Source organism: Delphinus delphis, chromosome X (assembly GCF_949987515.2).
Source record: "Delphinus delphis chromosome X, mDelDel1.2, whole genome shotgun sequence".
Classification (NCBI taxonomy): Eukaryota; Metazoa; Chordata; class Mammalia; order Artiodactyla; family Delphinidae; genus Delphinus; species Delphinus delphis.
In genome coordinates, this window is record NC_082704.1 from 64,883,330 (window position 1) to 64,908,394 (window position 25,065).

At 36.7% G+C, this 25,065-nt stretch overlaps 1 protein-coding gene across 3 annotated transcripts in view; it reads left to right on the forward strand.

The window, feature by feature from the left end:
* Positions 1-25,065, forward strand: part of ABCB7 (ATP binding cassette subfamily B member 7) — a 140,005-nt gene that overhangs the window by 59,711 nt on the left and 55,229 nt on the right. The window lies entirely within an intron of this gene.

Here is a 25,065-nt window from a genome sequence, read left to right on the forward strand (position 1 = left end):
AATTCTATTATCTTTAGGTACAATATATAGTCATAGTACATATTATAGTCTCAAGTCAGGCTTCGTGGGCTCTGCCTCTTACTAACCTTGTAACCTTGGGTAAATTGCTTACTGTCCATTCCTTGGTTTCCCAGTTTGTAAAAAAAGGTAAAATAGGTTGTCATAAGAATTAAATAAATTAACATATAAAAGACTTAGAACAGTACCTGGCACATAATAAAACATTATATACGTGTTAAAATAAAAATAGATTTGGATTTCCATCAGAAATATGGTACAAAAAAATGTCTGCTCAAAAGTATAAATGAGATTTGGCTATAATTTGGTTATCATTCTATGTATAAGGGTTAATACATTGTTTTAGAACCCAGTTCTTATCACTTATTTCTTCTCTGTGTCCTGTGTGTTCCCTTTTATTTACTCATTCTTTACCCTATCCTAAAAATATTTACTGAGAACTTGTCATACAAGTATGGTTCTTGGCCCTGCAGGGTATTCAAATATGAGTAAAGCACATTTTTTTCTCAAATTATAAGGATAAGACAAGTTTTACTTATTGTCATAATACAACATAGGTCATAAATGATTGAAAATAAGTACCATTCAAGTATTGGAGGGCTTCAAAGGAAAGAACCACCAATATGGGGAGTCAGGAAAGGTTTCACAGAGGAGGTGATGTCTGAGATAGGCCTGGATTGATGAGTAGGATTGTTACAGGTATAGGAATAACATGGACAAGATGAGAGAGATCATATAGTGTGAGTGGAGAAGTGAGTAGTCCAGTTTTGCTCTAATGAAGAGATAATGTTTCAGAGGAATTAGAAGTAATCTTGGAAAGATAAATAGAATTCCTACTGTGAAATACCTTAACTGTAAAACTGTAAAATTTATTTAATCATGTTGGAAGTAGGAACCTCTATTTTGAGTAGAAGAGTAATAAGGTTAGAGCTGTACTTTAGGGAATTAATTTGACTGTTGTATAAGATGAATTAGGGTGGTGAGAGACCTAAAGTAGAGATACCATTCATTCATTTTCATTTCATGCATTCATTCAGCAAACACTTACCAGCCAGTTAGGAGGCTAATGTAATAGCCTAGATGAGAAGTAATAGTAGTTTGTACTGGAGCGGGTGATAGAGATGGTAATATGGAGAGAAGAGATGCCAGGGATATTGTGAATTAAGGGAGGTAGAATCAACAAGACTTAGCAATGGATGAGATATTAAAAGTAAAAAACAGAATAGGATTCAAAGATGATGCCAAGGATGAGAGAATGATAATGCCTTTAACAGAAGTAGGTAGTAAGTCAGGAAGTCTTGTTTGGGAAGATGAAAATTTTGGTTTCGGGCATGTTAAGTTTGAGGTGCCAGTGGAACATCAAGTGGCTCATAATACAAAATGCAAGACAAGCTCAGGAAGGAGCCCAGGGCTAGAGATATTGAGGTGATAGTTGAAACAATGCAAATTAATGAGTTCATCAAAGAAAAGAACAGAAATAGACAACAACTGCAGACGTCACTTGTGATAAATGTGTTCCTGTAGGGAAGTAAATAATAGTGGAAAAAGGGAAGGCATGATTAGAGAGTAAAACCAAAATAATTCAGTCAGACTCCATCTATTTTCTTGTCTCCTTTCTCATCTATGGGCTCTGGTGAGTACTCTCCCAGTGAACTTCCCTGGGAGAGAATTTAAATGAAGATTCTGAGCAACGAACCAAGAATCCATACTTTATTCTCTTTGTCAAGCCGAAAAGAGAGAACTGTATTACAAATCTAATTTTGTTAGCTAATGTTGAAAAATTTTAACTCATTCATTTTTAGAGCAGTATTGGTTGCTGAATTGTCTTTTACCTACAAATTACTGAAGGATAAGGATTCTTCTGAGCTCCTGTGCAAGGCAGTATTAGCAAATTGCTCTTTATTCCTTCATGTGATTGTAAGTACCTTGCTGACAAGTTAAAGGCAGATTGTTTTCTGGACTTTCTTTTGAATTGAAGAGAGCAGATTAGAAGATGACCAAGCTAGTCAAAGGGAGGAGTCCTAAATACTGACATTTGTGTTAGACTTTGTTTTTAGAGTGAATTTCAGTCCTTCAAAATGTAAATTTTTGTTGCTTGGTGACAGGTCGATATCAGGTATAAAATGCAGACCAAGTTAACATCCATAAGGACTGAAGTATTTTCAGAAGGCTAATATTTGATTCTTCCATCAACAAACACTGAGCACCCATATAATGGAAAGTGCTGTACTAATCTCATATAAACTGATTACAAGTAAACCGAAATTAATATAGAGAAATAAGTTTTCCAAATGTATTTTTGATTTCTTTTGGATCAGGAAAAGGAGGAAATTACCAGGTGTTATGATGCATGCTGGTACTTTCAGAGCATATATATTAAAAGTTTTCTTTCACTAGGTAGGAACTACACCACAGAGCAACTTTAGGAATGTAGAGCATAGTAGTAGCATTTAACCATTCCTAACATCATTTGTTCAGCTTCTATACTGTCCTCAGTTTAAAAATAATCACTCTGCCAAATCTTTAAAACCTAGTCATTATTTATTTATTTATTTAACACCTTTATTGGAGTATAATTGCTTTACAGTGTTGTGTTAGTTACTGCTGTATGACAAAGTGCATCAGCTATATGTATACATATATCCCCATATCCCCTCCCTCTTGTGTCTCCTTCCCACCCTCCCTATCCCACCCCTCTAGATGGATACAAAGCACCTAGCTGATCTTGCTATGCTATGTGGCTGCTTCCTACTAACTAGCTGTTTTACATTTGGTAGTGTATATATGTCCATGCCACTCTTGCACTTCGACCCAGTTTACCCTTCCCCCTCCCCATGTCCTCAAGTCCATTCTCTACGTCTGCATCTTCATTCCTGTCCTACCCCTAGGTTCTTCACAACGTTTTTTTTTCTTTAGATTCCAAATATATGTGTTAGCGTATGGTATTTGTTTTTCTCTTTCTGACTTACTTCACTCTGTATGACAGTCTCTAGGTCCATTCACCTCACTACAAATAACTCAATTTCGTTTCTTTTTATGGCTGAGTAATATTCCATTGTATATATGTGCCACTTCTTCTTTATCCATTCATCTGTCGATGGACACTTAGGTTGGTTCCATGTCCTGGCTATTGTAAATAGAGGTGCAATGAACATTGTGGTGCAGGACTCTTTTTGAATTATGGTTTTCTCAGGGTATATGCCCAGTAGTGGGATTGCTGGGTCGTATGGTAGTTCTATTGTCAGTTTCTTAAGGAACCTCCATACTGTTCTCCATAGGGGCTGTATCAATTTACATTCCCACCAACAGTGCAGAAGGGTTCCCTTTTCTCCACACCCTCTCCAGCATTAATTGTTTGTAGATTTTTTGATGATGGCCGTTCTGACTGGTATGAGGTGATACCTCATTGTAGTTTTGATTTGCATTTCTCTAATGATTAACAATGTTGAACATCCTTTCATGTGTTTGTTGGCCATTTGTATATCTTCTTTGGAGAAATGTCAGTTTAGGTCTTCTGCCCATTTTTGGATTGGGTTGTTTGTGTTTTTGATATTGAGCTGCATGAGCTGCTTGTATATTTTGGAGATTAATCCTCTGCCAGTTGCTTTGTTTGCAAATTTATTCTGCCTTTCTGGGGGTTCTCTTTTCCTCTTGCTTATGGTTTCCATTGCTGTGCAAAAGCTTTTAGATTTGATTAGGTTTATTTTTGTTTTATTTCCCTTTCTCTAGGAGGTGGGTCAGAAAGGATCTTGCTGTGATTTATGTCATAGAGTGTTCTGCCTGTGTTTTTCTCTAAGAGTTTGATAGTGTCTGGCCTTACATTTAGGTCGTTAATCCATTTTGAGTTTATTTTTGTGTATGGTGTTAGGGAGTGTTCTATTTTCATTCCTTTACATGTAGCTGTGCAATTTTCCCAGCACCACTTATCAAAGAGGCTGTCTTTTCTCCATTGTATATTCTTGTCTCCTTTCTCAAAGATAAGGGGACCATATGTGCATGGGTTTATCTTTGGCCTTTCTATCCTGTTCCATTGATCTGTATTTCTGTTTTTGTTCCAGTACCATACTGCCTTGATTACTGTAGCTTTATAGTATAGTCTGAAGACAGGGAGCCTGATTCCTCCAGCTCCGTTTATCTTTCTCAAGATTGCTTTGGCTATTCAGGGCCTTTTGTGTTTCTATACAAATTGTGAAATTTTTTGTTCTAGGTCTGTAAAACCTGCCATTGGTAGTTTGATAGGTATTGCTTTGAATCTGTAGATTGCTTTGTGTAGTATATTCATTTTCACAGTGTTGCTTCTTCCAATCAAGAACATGGTGTATCTCTCCATCTATTTGTATCATCTTTAATTTCTTTCTCAGTGTCTTATAGTTTTCTGCATACAGGTCTTTTGTCTCCTTGGGTAGGTTTATTCCTAGGTATTTTATTCTTTTTGTTGCACTGGTAAATGGGAGTGTTTCCTTAATTTCTCTTTCAGATTTTTCATCATTAGTGTATAGGAATACAAGAGATTTCTGTGCATTAACTTTGTATCCTGCTACTTTACCAAATTCATTGATTAGCTCTAGTAGTTTTCTGGTAGCATCTTTAGCATTCTCTATGTACAGTATCATGTCATCTACAAACAGTGACAGTTTTACTACTTCTTTTCCGATTCGGCTTCCTTTTATTTCTTTTTCTTGTCTGATTGCTGTGGCTAAGGCTTCCAAAACTATGTTGAATAATAGTGGTGAGAATGGGCAACCTTGTTTCGTTCCTGATCTTAGTGGAAATGGTTTCAGTTTTTCACCATTCAGGAGGATGTTGGCTGTGGGTTTGTCATATATGGCCCTTATTATGTTGAGATAAGTTCCCTCTATGCCTACTTTCTGGCATGTTTTTATCATAAACAGATGTTGAATTTTATCAAAAGCTTTTTCTGCATCTATTGAGATTATCATATGGTTTTTATCCTTCAGTTTGTTAATATGGTTTATCACATTGACTAATTTGCATATATTGAAGAATCCTTGCATTCCTGGGATCAACCTCACTTGATCATGGTGTATGATCCTTTTAATGTGCTGTTGGATTCTGTTTCCTAGTATTTTGTTGAGGATTTTTGCATCTATGTTCGTCAGTGATATTGACCTGTAGTTTTCTTTTTCTTGTGACATCTTTGCTGCTTTGGGTATCGGGGTGATGGTGGCCTCATAGAATGAGTTTGGGAGTGTTCCTCCCTCTGCTATATTTTGGAAGGATTTGGGAAGAATAGATGTTAGCTCTTCTCTAAATGTTTGATAGAATTCACCTGTGAAGCCATCTGGTCCTGGGCTTTCTTTGTTGGAAGATTTTTAATCACAGTTTCAATTTCAGTGCTTGTTATTGGTCTGTTCATATTTTCTCTTTCTTCCTGGTTCAGTCTCGGAAGGTTGTGCTTTTCTAAGAATTTGTCCATTTCTTCCAGGCTGTCCATTTTATTGCCATAGAGTTGCTTGTAGTAATCTTTCATGATCCTTTGTATTTCTGCAGTGTCAGTTGTTACTTCTCCTTTTTCATTTCTAATTCAAGTGATTTGAGTCTTCTCCCTTTTTTTCTTGATGAGTCTGGCTAATGGTTTATCAGTTTTGCTTATCTTCTCAAAGAACCAGCTTTTAGTTTTATTGATCTTTGCTATCATTTTCTTCATTTCTTTTTCATTTATTTCTGATCTAATCTTTATGATTTCTTTCCTTCTGCTGACTTTGGGGTTATTTTGTTCTTCTTTCTCTGATTGCTTTAGGTGTAAGGTTAGGTTGTTTATTTGAGATGTTTCTTATTTCTTGAGGTAGGATTGTGTTGCTATAAACTTCCCTCTTAGAGCTGCTTTTGCTGCATCCCATAGGTTTTGCGTCATCATGTTTTCATTATCATTTGTTTCTAGGTATTTTTTGATTTCCTGTTTGATTTCTTCAGTGATCTCTTGGTTATTTAGTTGTGTATTGTTTAGCCTCCATGTGTTTGTATTTTTTACAGACTTTTTCCTGTAATTGATATCTAGTTCCATATTGTTGTGGTCAGAAAGATGCTCAATACAATTTCAGTTTTCTTAAATTTACCAAGACTTGATATGTGACCCAAGATATGATCTATCCTGGACAATGTTCCATGAACACTTAAGAAGAAAGTGTATTCCGCTGTTTTTGGATGGAATGTCCTGTAAATATCAGTTAAGTCCATCTTGTTTAATGTATCATTTAAAGCTTGTGTTTCCTTATTGATTTTCATTTTGGATGATCTGTCCATTGGTGAAAGTGGGGTGTTAAAGTCCCCTACTATGATTGTGTTACTGTCGATTTCCCCTTTTATGGCTGTTAACATTTGCCTTATGTATTGAGGTGCTCTTATGTTGGGTGCATAGACATTTACAATTGTTATATCTTCTTTCTGGCTCAATCCCTTGATCGTTATGTAGTGTCCTTCTTTGTCTCTTGTAATAATCTTTATTTTAAAGTCCTATATTGTCTGATATGAGAATTGCTACTCCAGCTTTCTTTTGATTTTCATTTGCATGGAATATCTTTTTTCATCCCCTCCCTTTCAGTCTGTATGTGTCCCTAGGTCTGAAGTGGGTCTCTTGTACACAGCATGTATACAGGAATTGTTTTTGTATCCATTCAACCAGTGTATATCTTTTGGTTGGAGCATTTAATCCATTTACTTCTAAGGTTGTTATCAATATGTATGTTTCTATTACCATTTTCTTAATTGTTCTGAGTTTGTTATTGTAGGTCTTTTCCTTCTGTTGTGTTTCCTGCCTAGAGAAGTTCTCTTAGCATTTGTTGTAAAGCTGGTTTGGTGGTGCTAAATTCTCTTAGCTTTTGCTTGTCTGTAAAGGTTTTAATTTCTCCGTCGAATCTGAATGAGATCCTTGCTGGGTAGAGTAATCTTGGTTGTAGGTTTTTCCCTTTCATCACTTAAAATGTGTCCTGCCACTCCCTTCTTGCTTACAGAGTTTCTGCTGAAAAGTCAGCTGTTAACCTTATTGGAGGTTCCCTTGTGTTTGTTGCTTTTCCCTTGGTGCTTTTAATATTTTTTTCTTGTATTTAATTTTTGATAGTTGGATTAATATATGTGTCTTAGCATGTTTCTCCTTGATTTTTTCCTGTATGAGACTCTCTGTACTTCCTGGACTTCATTGACTATTTCCTTTCCCGTATTAGGGATGTTTTCAACTATAATCTCTTCAAATATTTTCTCAGTCCCTTTTTTTTCTCTTCTTCTTCTGGTACCCCTATAATTCGAATGTTGGTGCGTTTGATCTTGTTCCAGAGGTCTCTGAGAGTGTCTTCAATTCTTTTCATTCTTTTTTCTTTATTCTGCTCTGCAGTAGTTATTTCCACTATTTTATCTTCCAGGTCACTTATCCATTCTTCTGCCTCAGTTTTTCTGCTATTGATTCCTTCTAGAGAATTTTTTATTTCATTTATTGTGATGTTCATCATTGTTTGTTTGCTCTTTAGTTCTTCTAGGACCTTGTTAAACGTTTCTTGTAGTTTCTGCCTTGTATTTTCAGGATTTTGGATCATCTTTACTATCATTGCTCTGAAATCTTTTTCATGTAGACTGTCTATTTCCTCTTCTTTTGTTTGGTCTGGTGGATTTTTACCTTGCTCCTTCATCTGCTGTGTGTTTGTTAGTCTTCTCATTTTGCTTATCTTACTGTGTTTGGGGTCTCCTTTTTGCAGGCTGTAGATTTTTAGTTCCCGTTGTTTTTGGTGTCTGCCCCCAGTGGGTAAGTTTGGTTCAGTGGGTTGTGTAGGCTTCCTGCTGGAGGGGACTGGTGCCTGTGTTCTGGTGGATGCAGCTGGATATTGTCTTCCTTGTGGGCAGGACTGCATCTGGTCGTGTGGTTTGGGGTGTCTGTGAATTTACTATGATTTTACACAGCCTCTCTCCTGATGGGTGGGTTTGTGTTCCTGTCTTGGTAGTTGTTTTGCATAATGTGTCCAGCACTGGTCCTTGCTGGTCTTTGAGTGGAGCTGGGTGTTAGCATTGAGATGGAGATCTCTGGGAGATCTTTCACCATTTGATAATTCGTGCAGCCGGGAAGTCTCTCATGGATCAGTGTCCTGAAGTCGGCTCTCCCACCTCAGAGGGTCAGGCGTGACACCCGGCTGGAGCACCAAGACCCTGTCAGCCACACGGCTGAGAAAAAAAGGGAAAGGAAGGAAGGGAGGGAGGGAGGCTGGGAGCGAGGGAGGAAGGAAGGAGGGAAATAATAGAGTTATTAAAATTTTAAAAAATTATTAAAAATAAAAAAGTGCTATAAAAACAGAAAGAAAGAAGAGAGAAGCCAAACCAAAAAACAAATCCACCAATGTTAACAAGTGCTAAAAACTATAGAAAAAAAAATGGACAGACAGAACCCTAGGACAGATTGTAAAAGCAAAGCTATTCAGACAAAATCACATAAAGAAGCATACACATACACACTCACAAAAAGAGAAAAAGGAAAAATACATATATATGTTTAACAAAAAAGGGAAGAGAGCAAGCAAATCAATAAACAAATCTACCAATAATAATAAGCTCTAAATACTAAACTAAAATAAACATAAAACCAGAAACAGATGCAGAAAGCAAACCCCAAGTCTGCAGTTACTCTGAAGTCCACCGCCTTAATTTTGGGAAGATTCGTTGTCTATTCAGGTGTTCCACAGATGCAGGGTACATCAAGTTGATTGTGGAGATTTAATCTGCTGCTTCTGAGGCTTCTCGGAGAAATTTCCATTTCTCTTCTTTGTTAGCACAGCTCCTGGGGCTACACTTTGGAATTGGCCCTACTTCTGCATGTAGGTCACCTGAGGGCATCTGTTTCCCGCCCAGACAGGACGGGGTTAAAGTAGCAGCATATTTGGGGGCTGTGGCTCACTCATGATGGCGGGAGGGAGTGGTATGCAATGAGGGGTGAGTCTGCGGCAGCAGAGGCCAGTGTGATGTTGCACTAGCCTGAGGCGCGCTGTGCATTCTCCCGGGGAAGTTGTTCCTGGATCACGGGACCCTGGCAGTGGTGGGCTGCAGAAGCTCCCGGGAGGGGCGGTGTGGATAGTGACCTGTGCTGGCACACAGGCTTCTTGGTGGCTGCAGCAGCAGCCTTAGCGTTTCATGCCTGCCTCTGGTGTCCGCGCTGATATCCGCGGCTCGCACCCATCTCTGGAGCTCGTTTAGGCATTGCTCTGAATACCCCCTCCTCACGCACCCTGAAACAATTGTCTCTTGCCTCTTAGGCAGGTCCAGACTTTTTCCTGGACTCCCTACTGGCTAGCTGTGGCATACTACCCCCGTTCAGGCTGTGTTCACGCAGCCAACCCAAGTCCTCTCCCTGGGATCTGACCTTGAACGCTGAAGCCTTAGCTCCCAGCCCCTGCCCGCCCCGGCAGCTGAGCAGACAGGCCTCTCAGGCTGGTGAGTGCTGGTCAGCACCCATCCTCTGTGCGGGAGTCTCTCTGCTTTGCCCCCTGCACCCCTGTTGCTGCACTCTCCTTTGTGGCTCTGAAGCTTCCACCCCACCACCCCCGTCTCTGCTAGTGAAGGGGCTTCCTAGTGTGTGGAAACCTTTCCTCCTGCACAGCTCCCTCCCAGACGTGCAGGTCCTGTCCCTATTCTTTTGTCTCTGTTTTTTCTCTTTTCTTTTGCCCTACCCAGGTACCTGGGGGAGTTTCTTGCCTTTTGGGAAGTTTGAGGTCTTCTGCCAGCATTCAGTAGGTGTTTTGTAGGAGTTGTTCCACATGTAGATGTATTTTTGATGTATCTGTTGGGAGGAAGGTGATCACGTCTTACTCCTTAGCCATCATGAATTGCGAGTCCCTTATTTATTTTTGAGTAGTACTGCAGGTGTGATTTATCATTTGTGTGCATTAGGTGCATTGTTAGTCCTTTCATTCCTTGGCTTCCCATTTTTTTCCTCAGCCTGATTACATGCTTTGGCATATAAGCACTTTGGACCAATCTATGCCCCTTTATACTCAGATCTTCCCTACCTCCTCCACATACTTCTTGGAATTTTAGGGCAGGGTTCAGGAACCTTTTCAGCTCTAATTGAATACCACCCAGCCATCTGAGCAGTGTGTGGTGGTTTCATAACAAGGCCTAAGGCATCCATGAAGGATAAGGAAGACAGAAAGAGAGAAATGTTAAGTGAGTAGAAGGAAAAGGGAGGCTTTCATGGTTAACATATGGGACCACAGCATACCATCTGCTTGCTTATTTGCTTTTTAATGCTCTTTTGATTCTGAGATTCTTAATGCTGTCATTGCCTCCAACGAAGATTTTTAAGATAAACTGTATTATATAGAGATGTTTTGCAGCCCAGAGGAGGCCAAGAGGATGGATTGGTATTTCTTCTATCCAAGTTACAGCAATTCTCTTTTAGTACTGTAGAATTCTGTGTGAGGTATAGTTTAGTGGTTCTATTGCCACAAGAGACACAGAGATAGAGACAGAGAGAATACTCTTTGCCTTCATTCCTTAAATCCCTACGAATTTTATGCAGTACCTTTTCTTATCATCCACATACATCATAGGAGTATCACATCATCATTAATCTCTTCTAAGGATTTTAAAAATTTCAGTCTTTTTATTAGTATGTTACACTTAATATGTAATATAAGGATTTAAGGAAAATATAAAACACATTTATTGAAATCATCTGATTTTATAAATGTTTTAATATTGTAAAAAAGTTTACTCATATTCTCTAACCACTACCATCTTGGAAACCACTTAGTTGACAGAGAAATTGGGGTCACAAAAAATTAAATATCAAGTACAAAAAGATATTCTCACTAATCTGTTAGAAATGAAAATAAGCTATTTTAAAATTATAAAATAATTTCAGGGGAGAGTGTGATTTATAAAAATATTATCAATACCTCATTTCTTCAAGAATGCATCTATTATATAGAGTAATGGATAATATATGTGTCAGTCCATCTGGGCTGCTATAACAAAATGCCATAAACTGGGTGGTTCATAGATCGCTGTCTTTTTTTGTAACCTCATATGATGTAAAGGGCAAGAAGGGTCTCTGGGCACTCTTCTAAGGGCACTAATCTCATTCATGAGGGTTCTGCCCTCATGACCTACTCACCTCCTAAAGGCCCTGCCTCCAAATACCATCATCCTGGGGGTTAGAATTCAACATATGAATTTGGTAGGGGGAAACAAACATTCAGACCATAGTAATATGTACTAAATAAACACTTGTTGACTGACTATTAGGTATAAGGTACTGTGCTTAGGCAGCTGGGAATACAAAAATGAATAAAATGTGGGCCTTGCCCTCCTGGAGTTGCTGTGTACTGAAGGAGAAGAATATACAAATAATGATAAAATATATACAACATAAACACCCAAAGGGAGTCACAAATGAAGCTATAGGGGAGTTCCAAGAATTAGGCATTTAGGGAAGGCTTCATGGAGGAGCTAGAGTTTTCCAGTAACTACAGTCTTCAAAAGATTAATGCACTTTTTGCTTAACTTTGATACTTTAAAATTTTCTGAAAAACATTTTTAAAAGTAAAACAATGCTAACAATGCTACCTGAAGCCTTTACTTAAGTTGAGAAGTGTGATTTATACCCTGGAGTATTTCTTTAATTAAAAGACTTTATATTTTAGAGAATTTTTAGGCTTACAGAAAAATTGAGCTGTAAGTATAGAGAGTTCCCTCCTCCCAAAAGCCCCCTCACTAAATTTCTTCTATTACTAACATCTTGCATTAGTGTAGTACATTTGTTACAATTGATGAACCAATTATAAAAAAAATACATTATTCTTATTAACTAAGTTCATAGTGTACATTAGGATTCCATTCTTTGTTTTAGTTATATGGTTTTGGGGAAATGCATAATGTGAGATACCACCACTAAAGTATCATACAGAATAGTTTTACTGCCCTGGAAATCTGAGGCATTCCACCTATTTCTCTCTCTCTCGATCCTCTTGCATCCCTGATAACCACTGATCATTTTGCTGTCTCTGTAGTTTTACCTTCTCCAGAATGTCATACAGTTGGAATCATATAGTATGTAGCCCTTTCAGACTGGTTTCTTTTACTTAGGAATATGCATTTCTGGGTCATTTGTGTCTTTCTTTTTATTTAATAGTTCATTTCTTTTCATTGCTGAAAAATATTTCACTATATGGAGGTACCATAGTGTGTTTATCCACTCTCTCTTTGAAAGATATCTTGGTTGCTTCTAAATTTTGGCAGTTATAAACAAAGCTGCAATAAACATTTGTGTACAGGATTTTGTGTGACATAAGTTTTCAGTTCATTTGGATAGTTACCAAGGATTGCAATTGCTAGATTGTATAGTAAGATTATGTTTAATTTTGTGAGAAACTGCCATACTGTCTTCCAAAGTGGCTGTACCATTCTGCATTCCCACTAGCAATGAAGTTTCTGTTCTTCCATATCCTTGTCAACCATTTTAATAGGTGCATAATGGTATTTTTCTTCTGATTTGAAATTGCCTAGTGACACATGGCATTTTGCGTCTTTTCATATGCTTATTGGCATCTGTATATCCTTCTTGGTGAAATGTCTGTCAGGTCTTTTGCTGATTTTTTATTTGGATTGTTGAATTTTAAGAGTTCTCTGCATATTTTGAATACCAGTTCTTTATCAGATAGATGTTTTACAGATATTTTTACTCGATCTGTGGCTTGTATTTTCCTTCTCTTGACAGTGTCTTTCACAGAACAGAAGTTATAAATTTTAATGAAGTCCAACTTATCAGTGTTCATGGATTGTGCCTTTAATGTTGTTATCTCATGTCACTGGCAAACCAAAGGTCACCTAGATTTTCCTTTATGTTATCTTCTAGAAGTTTTATAGTTTTTTGCTTTACATTTAGGTCTGTAATCAATTTGGAGTTAATTTTTGCAGAAGGTGTAAGTAAGGTCACTGTCTATATTCTTTCTTCTTTTCTTTTCTTCCCTTCCTTCCTCCCTCCCTCCCTCTCCTCTCTCTCTCTTTCTTTCTCCCTCTCTCTCTCTCTCTCTCTCTCTCTCTCTCACATTCAGTTATTTCAGCACCATTTTTTGAAAAGACTATCCTTTACCCACTGGGCTGCCTTTGCTCCTTTGTCAAAGATCAGTTAACTATATTTGTGTGTATTTGTCTATTTCTGGACTCTCTGTTCTATTCCATGGATCTATTTGTCCATTCTTTTCCCAATACCACAGTGTTTTGATTAACTTTATGGTAAGTCTTGATGTCAAATAGTATCAGCCCGTCAACATTGTTTTTGTCTTCAATATTGTGCTGGATATTCTGGATCTTTTGTTTTTCTATATAAAATTTAGAATCACTTTGCCCCTATCTACCAAATTACTAGCTGGGATTTTGATTGGGACTGAATTGAATATATAGATCAAGTTTGACATCTTGACAATATTAAGTCATCCTATCCATGAACATGGACTATCTCTCTGTTCATTTAGTTCTTTGATTTCTTTTATCAAAGTTCTATAGTTTTCCTCATGTAGACCTTGTACATGTTTTGTTATATGTATATATAATTTTTGGTACTAATTTCAATGGTGTTATATGTTTAATTTCAAATTGCATATTGTTCATTGGAGGTATATGGGAAAGTGATTGACTTTTGTATATTAGCTATGTACCTTGCAACCATGTAACATGCAGCCTTGCTAGAGTTGCTTATTAGTTTCAGGAGGTTTTTTATTATTGATTCTTTTGGATTTTCTACATGGATAATCATATCTGCAAAGATGGTTTTATTTCTTCCTTCCCAACATGTATACCTTTTATTTCCTTTTCTTGTCTTATTGCATTAGCTAAGGACTTCCAGTACCATGTTGAACAGGAGCAGTAAGATAGGGCGTCCTTGCCTTGTTCCCAGTCTTAGGGGTAAAAGCATCTAATTTCTCATCATTAAGTATGTTGTTAGCTATAGGTTTTCTTGTAGATGTTTTAATCAAGTTGAGGGAGTTCCCCTCTATTCCTAGTTTGCTTACAGTTTTTTTTTTATAATGAATAGATGTTGGATTTTTCAGGTGCTTTTTTTGCATCTATTGATAAAATATCCTATTTTTTCTTTAGCCTGTTGATGTGATCAATTACATTAATTGGTTTTTCAATGTTGGACCAGCCATGCATACCTGGAATAAATTCCACTTTGTCATATTGTATAATTATTTTTATACATTATTAGATTTGATTTGCTAATATTTTGGTGAGAATTTTTGGTCTGTTCATGAGAGATAGTGGTCTATAGTTTTCCTTTCTTGTGGTGTCTTTATCTGGCTTTGGTACTAAGGTAATGCTGGGCTCATAGAATGAGTTAGGAAATGTTCCCTCTATCTCTGTTTTCTGTAAGAGATGGTCTTTACCAATTGTATAAGTACTTTATCCAGTTTTCTATTCTCCTTGTTTTGCCTTGCTAATCAGATCTCCCTTTAGTGCTCTTGTTCTTTCTTTCTCTCCTTCTGATCTTTTAGGGACCAGAGAGGTAATTAAACAAAGAAACAAAATTCCCTTTTACCTCTTCACATATATTAGACCCTTCTGAGCAGCACTAGTTACAGAGCCCTTAATTATCAGAGGCTGCTGTAAAAGAGATTAATTATTGAGAAATTTAGGTATTAAAAGTTCTGAAAGAATTGGGTTCCTCAGATGAGATAGATAATACTTTTATGACCAGGAAGGGAAAAGTCATTTTAAAATCCGGAATTTGAGACCCTCAGCACACTGACCATGTTTTGGCATCATATAGATACAGCATACTTTTGACTGTTCTTTATGGTGATTTTACTTTTTCCTTAACTCTGTTCTTCAATCAGTGTCCCAAACTGTACATTTGCCTGTTAAAATTAAATGAATTCAATTTCCTAATGATATACCAGTTTCTGTGAAAATTAAAGAGTTTAGCAGATTATTTATATATGTGATTTAAACTTTTTCATCTGTGAAAGAAAAAGGTTTTGTGAGAATAAGTCCCTTTATTTCTTTTGTACTTAAATTAATGGGTACAATGCAGTTATAGATGAAACATACCATTTGTCACATGGTTATAATCTAGTAAAAATAACCAGTTTCTCAATTCAGAAAGGAAAGGGGGTATGAAACTTCATATTGAGTCACTTTTTATTGAAATACACTATCATCAAACTTTATTTTTAGACATTTCCAGCCACTAGGGGAGGTAGATGGGATGAGACCTGTGATACGGGCTTTATTTTTAATATACATGCAATAAAATGTACTTTTTTGATATACAGTTCTATAATTTTTAACACATGTGTATATTTGTAAAATTACTGTCACAGTCAGGATGACACAGAAAAGTGCTATTGCCCCAGAAATCTCCTTTGCGTAACCCATTTGTAGATATACCCTCTCCAAGCCCCTAACTGCTAGGTATCATTCATTTGTCGTCTATCACTATAGCTTTGTCATTTGGAGAATACCATATAAATGGAGTCATATCATATATAAACTTTTGAGCTGGCTTCTCTAATTCAACATAATGCCTTTGTCATTCATCCAAGTCATTGACTCTGTCAGTTATTCTTTTTTATTAATGAGCAGTATTCCATAGTATGGATGTACTAGAGTTTGTTTATCCATTTACCCACGTATGGACATGTGGTTTCTTTCCACCCTTTGACAGTTATAACTAGAGTTGCTATAAACACACGAGTACAGGTTTTTGTGTGAATCTGAGTTTTCATTTCTCTAGGATAAATACCTAGGAGTGGAATTGCTGGGTCACGGTAAGTGTATTTTTAACTCTATAAGAAACTGCCAAATTATTTTCCAAAGTGGCTGTTTTTGTCTGCCACCACCAATATATGAGAGTTTCAGTTACTTCATTTCTTTTACTACACTTGGTATCATCAGGCATATAGTGGTATCTTGTGGTTTTAATATACTTTGCATGTGCTTTGTTGCCATCCATACATCCACTTTGGTGAAGTTTCTGTTCAAGTGTTTTGTCCATTTTTTATTTGGGCTGTTGTTTCTACTGTTGAGTTTAGTGAGTTATTTATATATTCTGTACGAGACCTTTCTCAGATATATAATTTGCAAATATTTTCTCCCAGTCTGTAGCTTGTTTTTCTTTATCTCATTTTTTTTGGGGGTGGAGGCGCTGCATCAGGTCTTAGTTGCAGCACACAGGCTCTTTGTTGCAGCACGTGGGCTTCTTTCTAGTTGTGGTACATGGGCTCCAGAACACGTGGACTCTGTAGTTTGTGGCACGCAGGCTCAATAGTTGTGGCGTGTGGGCTTAGTTGCTCCGCGACATGTGGGATAGTAGTTCCCTGACCAGGGATCAAACCCACTTCCCCTGAATTGGAAGGCAAATTCTTAACCACTGGACCACCAGGGAAGTCCTTGTAGCTTGTTTTTTAATTCCCTTAATAGTGTCTTATATAGAATAAAAGTTTTAAATTTTGATATGTTTCAGTTCATTTTTTTTCTTTATGGATTATGCTTTATTATGTCTAAGAACTATTTGCCTAACTCAAGGTCATCAAGATTTTCTCCTATGTTTTCTTCTAAAAGTTATTTTTTTTACCTTTTACATTTAGATCCATGCTCCATTTTGTATTAATTCTTGTATCCAGTTTAAATGAAGGATCATTGTTTTGTCCAGTTGTTCCTACATGAAGGCTCTCCTCTCCTCATTGAATTTTCTTTGTTTCCTATTGCTGCTGTAACAACTTATAAATTTAATAGCTTAGACAACACAAATTTATTATCTTATATTTCTGAAGGTCAGACGTCCAAAATTAGGTTTCACTGGATCAAAATAAAGGCATTTAGCAGGACTGTGCTGCCTCCAGAGGCTCTTGGGAGAGGATCAATTTCCTTGCCTTTTCCAGCTTTTTCTAGAAGTCACCTGCATTTTTGGCTCAAGGCCCCTTCCTCCATCTTAAAGCCAGCAGCATCTTCAATCTTCTTGATTTTGACTTTTGGCTTCTGTAGTCGTATCTTTTTTCTTTACTTTGACGCTCCTACTTCTCTCTTATAAGGACTCTTTTGATTATATTCAGCCCACCCAGATAATCCAGGATACTCTCCCCAGCTCACATTCTTCAGTTTAATCACATCTGCAAAGTCCATTTTGCCATGTAAAGTATCATCTTCACAGGTTCTGGATATTACTACATGGAGATGTTTAGGGAGCCATGATTCTCAGATAGATAGATTAGTGGAATGTCATCCTTTTCTGGACTCTGCTCTGTTTCATTGATCTATGTGTCTCTCCATTCATCACCACCACACTGTCTTCATTATTGTGGCTTTATAGTAAGTCTTAAAGACAGGTAGTGTGATTCTTCCAATTTCTTTTTCCAAAATTGTTTGGCTATTCTAGTTTCTTTGCTTTTCCATAGAGTTTTAGAATAATCTTGTCTGTAGCTACAAAGAAGCCAGATGGGATTTTTAGATGGATTTTTATTAAATCTCTAGACCAGTTTGGGGAGAATTGGTGTCCCTATTATGTTGATTCTTGTAGTTGATGAACACAGTATATCTCTCCATTTATTTAGATCTTCTGTGATTTATTTCATATGCATTTGTAGCTTTCAGACACTGTACATCTTTGATTAGATCAGTGGTTCCCAATCAGAGGGGATTTTGCCCTTTAAGGGGACATTTGGCAGTAACTAGAGGCATTTTTATTGGTCACAATTGTGTGGGGCTGGGGAGTGCTACTAGCTTGTGGTCGGTAGAGGTTAGGGACACTACTAAACATCCTAAAGTATACAGAACAGCCCCTCCCATAAGAAAGAATTATCTAAACCAAAATGTCAGTAGTGCTGAAGGTTGAGAAACCCTGGGTTAGATTTAACTTAAGGATTTATTTTTGTGGGGAGGGGTGTTGTAAATTTTTTTAAATTTTGGTTTCCAGTTGTTTATTGCTTGTATATTGTTACATTAATAATTGTTCATTTGTATTGCTTATTATAATATATTGATAATTGTATTGATAATTATTGATATATTTGGAGTTTGGTATACCATTTTATTATCTGCTAGTTGCCTCTTTATTTTGTTGCATTGTTTCACTTTTCCTGCTATCTTTTGCATTATTTGAACAGGTTTTACTATCCCATTTGAACAGGTTTTACTATCAGGTTTTACTATCCCATTTTAATTTATCGTGCCTTTTGGTCGATCTCTTTGTATAATTTTTTAGTAGTTGCTCTAGGAATTACAATATTCATACTTAACTTTTCACAGTCTACGTAGAATCAATAGTTTATCACTTCAAGTAGAATGTAAAAACCTTCCTGCCCTCTAAGTCCCTTTACCTTCCCTCTTTATGTTCACAAGTCATCTTACGTATTACATATACATACATTGAAAACCCCATCAGTCAGTGTTCTACATTTTGCTTTTAACCATCAAACATATTTTAAAGAACTTAAGAGAAGAATATGCTACTATATTTGCATAGATATTTACTATTTCTGTTGCTTTTCCTTCATTGCTAATATTCCAGGATTCATTCTGCTTCTATTTCCCAACTGTATGAAGAATTTCCTTTAGCAGTTCTTTTAGAGCAGGTCTGCTGGTGATTAATTCTTATTAGTTTTCTTTAATCTGAGAATGTCTTGATATTCCTTTCATTTCTGAAGGCTAATTTTGCTGGTTATAGGATTCTAGGTTAACAGTTCTTTTCTTTTACCACTTGAAAAATGTTGTGCCACTTCCTGCTAGCTTCCCTGGAAATCTACTGTCTTCAAATTGTTTTTCCCTTATACTTAATATATTATTTGTATCTAGCTCTTTTAAGATTTTTTTCTTTGTCTTTAGCTTTCAGAAATTTAATCATGATGTGTCTTGGTGTGCATTTCTTTGAGTTTATATCTATTTGGAGTTGCTTAGCTCCTTGAATTCTTGGGTTTGTCTTTGCCAAAATAGAGGATTTTTTTATTTCTTTGAATACTTTTTCCAGTTTCACACTTCCATTCTTCTGGCACTCTGAAGAGGAATACTGGATCTTTTGTTATGGTCCCATAGGTTCCTGAGTCTTGTTTACTGTTTTTTTTTTTAAGTCTGTTCATATTGAGTACTTTCTATTGTTCTATCTTCAAGTTTACTGATTCTTTCCTTTGTCCTCCCCATTCTGCCATGGATCCCATCCATTCAAGTTTTTTTTTTTAACTTCAGCTATATTTTTCAGTTTCAGATTTTTCATTTGTTTCTTCTTTTATGTCCTCTATTTATTTGCTGAGACATTCTATTTTTGTTGATTTAAGCATGTTCATAAATGCTCCTTGAAGCACTTTTATGATAGCTACTCTGAAATTCTTGTCAGATAGTTCTAATGTTTGTGTCTATTTATTGTATTTTCTTATTCAAGTTGATATCTTAGTCATTCTTGGGATGATGAGTCATTTTTGATTGAAACCTGGACATTTGGCGTATTATGTTATGAGACTCTGGATCTTATTTAAATCTTCTGTTTAGCAGGCCTCTTGTGGCACTGCTCCAGTGGGGATGCCTCATTACTGCAAGTGCAGGTGAAAGTCCAGGTTCTTACCTTGGCCTCCATTTGTTCCTAGGGAAAGGGACTCCTTACAACTGCTAGGTGGGGTAGGAGTTCAGGCACCTCAGAAGATAAAAGACAAGCGATGGACTAGGAGAAAATATTTGCAAATCATATAACCAACAAAGGCCTATATCTAGAATATCTATAAAGAATTCCTAAAACTCAACAGCAAAAAACCAATCCAAATGTAAAATGTACAAAAGGCACAAACAGATATTTCATCAGAGAGCACATGAAAAGATGTTCAACATCATTTCTGTTATGGAAACACAAATTAAAACCACAATGAAATATCATTATACACCTATTATTAAAATAGTTTCAAAATTTTAAAAAATAGTGATGATACCAAATGTTGGTGAGGATGCAGAGGAACTGGATCACTCATACTTTACTGGTGGGACTATAAAGTGGTATGGCCACTCTGAAAGAGTATAGCAGTTTATTAAAAAGTTCAGTGTAGACTTACCATATGACTTAGCAATTACACTCTTGGGCATTTATCCCAGAGAAATGAAAACTTATGACCACCTTTTATGGTCACCTTTTATGAAAATGTTCATAAAATCTTCATTTATAATAGCCCCAAACTAGAAACAACCAAAATATCCTTCAGGGATGAGTGGTTGAATAAATTCTGTTACATCTATGGAATACTACTCAGCAATAAAAAGAGATGAGCTATTGATATATGCATCATCCTTGATGAAGGAATATAAAGAGGTAGCACAAGGAAGTTCTTTTGTGGTGAGGGGATAGTTCTGTATCTTGATTGTGGTGATGGTTACATGGATCTGAACATGGGATAAAATTGCATGGAACCACAGAGATGACACATAAAACCACACACACACACTAATACACATTTAAAAATGATGAAAACTGAATGAGTTCTGTAGCCTAGTTAACAGTAATGTGCCAATGTACATTTTTGTTTTTGATATGGAACTACAGCTATATAAGATGTCATCATTAGGAGATGCTGGGTGAAGTTATGAGTCTCTGTACTACTTCTGCAACTTCCTGTCAGCTTATAATTATTTCAAAATAAAAAGTTTTTAAGAATTCACAGTTGTCTGAGGTGATTTAAGTTTAGTTCTGCTGAAAGCAGAATATTAGGGAAAACCAATATTTGCCACCCCCCCATCCCCAAAATATCACAACGTCAATGGAACCCACATGTATATACTAATAAAAACATCTGTATATCCTTTCCATTTCTTTGGTGTTTTTCCTTTTCTTTAAAAAATTACTTTTATGGGAAAACTGACAGTAATCAACAATTATCATTACAGGTAGTGCTGTGTTCCTAGTGCTATGCTAACTGCCCTTTTCCTGCCAGTGAAAACACAGGCAGATGACATTCACATTCTTTACATACTTACAAGGATGCTCCCAAATTTGACCAAATGCAAACACATTTTCAAAAAAAAATTGCACAATTTTCCTGGTGATACATGAGTTTCAGTCAGACTCACTCTGTGGCAAAGATATAATGGGCTGTGTGTTGTGAGAATTGCGTGCTAGCTATAACTATCACTTTTTCTCCCACTCAAGAAAGTGTATTGGAATGCAAGTGAGGGGATTTGGCCTTATATGGAGAACCTGGAATCTCTTCAAAGTTATTTAAATTACTTATGCCATACTTTTCAACTGTAACTGGTTTAAGCATTGCATTTGAGAGTATCCATTTTAGGCTGCAAAAGTAATAAAATAATGTTGTCCCTGCCTTATTAAACTGCTGATGTGGCTATGGTATACAGGAAAAAATTCTGAATTTCAGGAGAGACCTGGATTTTAATCCTAGCTCTGCTGCTTACTGAACAAGTCATTAAACCTCACAGAACCTGAGTTTTCTCAATTATAGGGATAATACCCATTTCATAGACTTATTTCATTCAGCTCTTACCTTTGTGAAAGGTACCTAGCACCATATCTGACTCATATAGCCGTTCACAAAATGTTTGTTTGCTGCAAAAGGTTTCACTCATGAAGGTGTCTTCATGCACCTGAAGACAAAGTGAATGATAAATATATAATAAAAATTATAAATACTGTGGTTTAAACTATAAAAATGAGGGGTTGGAAAATGGAAAGTGCCAAAAGTGCTGCAGGTTTTAGAGAAGGCATCATGATGGGAATGAGATTCAAAGTGGGTTTTGAAGAACAGAGAAGTGGAGGGGTAAATTGGTAGGGAGACCATTTCAAGTAGAAGCGGAAGACTGAGGACATATGATCATATGGGAATCAAAACTGAGAAATTTATACTACTTGAAACCTGCTATTCTATTAGATTATATTTGGGAACTTATAAATCTTAAAGTTTTAAGCAATTTTTTCCATAGTGTTACATTTTAAAAGTATTCCAACATTTGCTGTCTATTTTAATGATATTGAATATTTGAGTACCTGCTTGGTTGCTAAGACAACTGTATACCTTACTTTGCAATCTTGATTGGTAAGGTTTACATAGCTCCTGTCAGTTGTAGCTAAACTTAGGCTTGTTGATGATAAATTCTTTCTGTTTAATAAAGATAAATGATATAATAGTGGAATATTAACGAGAGCTGGGATTTCAGTATTTTTTTAAGTCTTATAAAATTGTTTTCACATGATATTAATGTATATGAATTTAATTTCTTCAAAGAAAGCTTTGCCAGTCTTACCAACTTGCTATTCCTAAATGATGCTTGGTGTTTGTAATAGTATAACTTTGTAGAAAATGTGAAATGTGAGTGATTGACTAACTTGTCTTGAATATATGAAAGCATTATACTCTTTCTTTCTTTCTTTCTCTTTCTTTCTTTCTTTCTTTCTTTCTCTCTCTCTCTCTCTCTCTCTCTTTCTTTCTTTCTTTCTTTCTTTCTTTCTTTCTTTCTGTGTATTCTCATGGAGAAATAGGTTGGTATTTGAAAGGCTAGTTTGATATTCATTGAGGTTTTTTTTCTTAATAATGCTTTATTGGAGTATAATTGCTTTACAATGGTGTGTTAGTTTCTTCTTTATAACACAGTGAATCAGTTATACATATACATATATTCCCATATCTCTTCCCTCTGGCGTCTCGTTCCCTCCCACCCTCCCTATCCCACCCCGCAGGTGGTCACAAACCACGGACCTGATTCCCCTGTGTTATGCGGCTGCTTCCCACTAGCTATCTATTTTACGTTTGGTAGTGTATATATGTCCATGCCACTCTCTCACTTTGTCACAGCTTACCCTTCCCCCTCCCCATATCCTCAAGTCCATTTCTAGTAGGTCTGTGTCTTTATTCCTGTCTTACCCCTCAGTAATTCATGACTTCTTTTTCCCTTAGATTCCATATATATGTTTTAGCATATGGTATTTGTTTTTCTATTTCTGACTTACTTCACTCTGTATGACAGACTCCAGGTCCATCCACCTCACTGCAAATATCTCAATTTCGTTTCTTTTTATGGCTGAGTAATATTCCATTTGTATATATGTGCCACATCTTCCTTATCCATCATCTGATGATGGACACTTAGGTTGCTTCCATGTCCTGGCTATTGTAAATAGAGCTGCAATTAACATTTTGGTACATGCCACTTTTAGAATTATGGCTTTCTCAGGGTATATGCCCAGTAGTGGGATTGCTGGGTCGTGTGGTAGTTATATTTTTAGTTTTTTAAGGAACCTCCATACTGTTCTCCATAGTGGCTGTATCAATTTACATTCCTACCAACAGTGCAAGAGTGTTCCCTTTTCTCCAAACCCTCTCCAGCATTTATTGTTTGTAGATTTTTTGATGATGGCCATTCTGACCAGTGTGAGATGATATCTCATTGCAGTTTTGATTTGCATTTCTCTAATGATTAATGATGTTGAGCATTCTTTCAGGTGTTTTTTGGCAATCTGTATATCTTCTTTGGAGAGATGTCTGTTTAGGTCTTCTGCCCATTTTTGGATTGGGTTGTTTGTGTTTTTGATATTGAGCTACATGAGCTGCTTGTAAATTTTGGAGATTAATCCTTTGTCAGTTGTTTCATTTCCAACTATTTTCTCCCGTTCTGAGGGTTGTGTTTTGCTCTTGTTTATCGTTTCCTTTGCTGTGCAAAAGCTTTGAAGTTTCATTAGGTCCCATTTGTTTATTTTTGTTTTTATTTCCATTTCTCTAGGAGGTGGGTCAAAAAGGATCTTGCTGTGATTTATATCATAGAGTGTTCTGCCTATGTTTTCCTCTAAGAGTTTGATAGTATCTGGCCTTATATTTAGGTCTTTAATCCATATTGAGTTTATTTTTGTGTATGATATTAGGGAGTGTTCTAATTTCATACTTTTACATGTACCTGTCCAACTTTCCAAGCACCACTTATTGAAGAGGCTGTCTTTTCTCCACTGTATATTCTTGCCTCCTTTATCAAAGATAAGGTGCCCATATGTGTGTGGGTTTATCTCTGGGCTTTCTATCCTGTTCCATTGATCTATATTTCTGTTTTTGTGCCAGTACCATAGCGTCTTGATTACTGTAGCTTTGTAGTATAGTCTGAAGTCAGGGAGCCTGATTCCTCCAGCTCCATTTTTCGTTCTCAAGATTGCTTTAGCTATTCGGGGTCTTTTGTGTTTCCATACAAATTGTGAAATTTTTTGTTCTAGTTCTGTGAAAAATGCCAGTGGTTTGATAGGGATTGCATTGAATATGTAGATTGCTTTGGGTAGTAGAGTCATTTTCAGAATATTGATTCTTCGAATCCAAGAACATGGTATATCTCTCCATCTATTTGTATCATCTTTAATTTCTTTCATCAGTGTCTTATAATTTTCTGCATACAGGTCTTTTGTCTCCTTAGGTAGGTTTACTCCTAGATATTTTATTCTTTTTGTTGCAATGGGAGTGTTTTCTTAATTTCACTTTCAGATTTTTCATCATCAGTGTATATGAATGCCAGAGATTTCTGTGCATGAATTTTGTATCCTTCTACTTTACTAAATTCATTGATTAGCTCTAGTATTTTTCTGGTAGCATCTTTAGGATTCTCTATGTATAGTATCATGTACTGCAAACAGTGGCAGCTTTACTTCTTCTTTTCCGATTTGGATTCCTTTTATTTCTTTTTTTTTTTTTTTTTTTTTTTTGCGGTACGCGGCCTATCACCGTCGTGGCCTCTCCCGTTGCAGAGCACAGGCTCCGGACGCGCAGGCCCAGCGGCCATGGCCCACGGGCCTAGCCGCTCCGCGGCATGTGGGATCCTCCCAGACCGGGGCACGAACCCGTGTCCCCTGCATCGGCAGGCGGACTCCCAACCACTGCGCCACCAGGGAAGCCCCTTTTATTTCTTATTCTTGTCTGATTGCTGTGGCTAAAACTTTCAAAACTATGTTAAATAATAGTGGTGAGAGTGGGCAACCTAGTCTTGTTCCTGATCTTAGTGGAAATGCTTTCAGTTTTTCACCATTGAGGAGGATGTTGGCTGTGGGTTTGTCATATCTGGCCTATATTAATGTTGGGGAAAGTTCCCTCTATGCCTAGT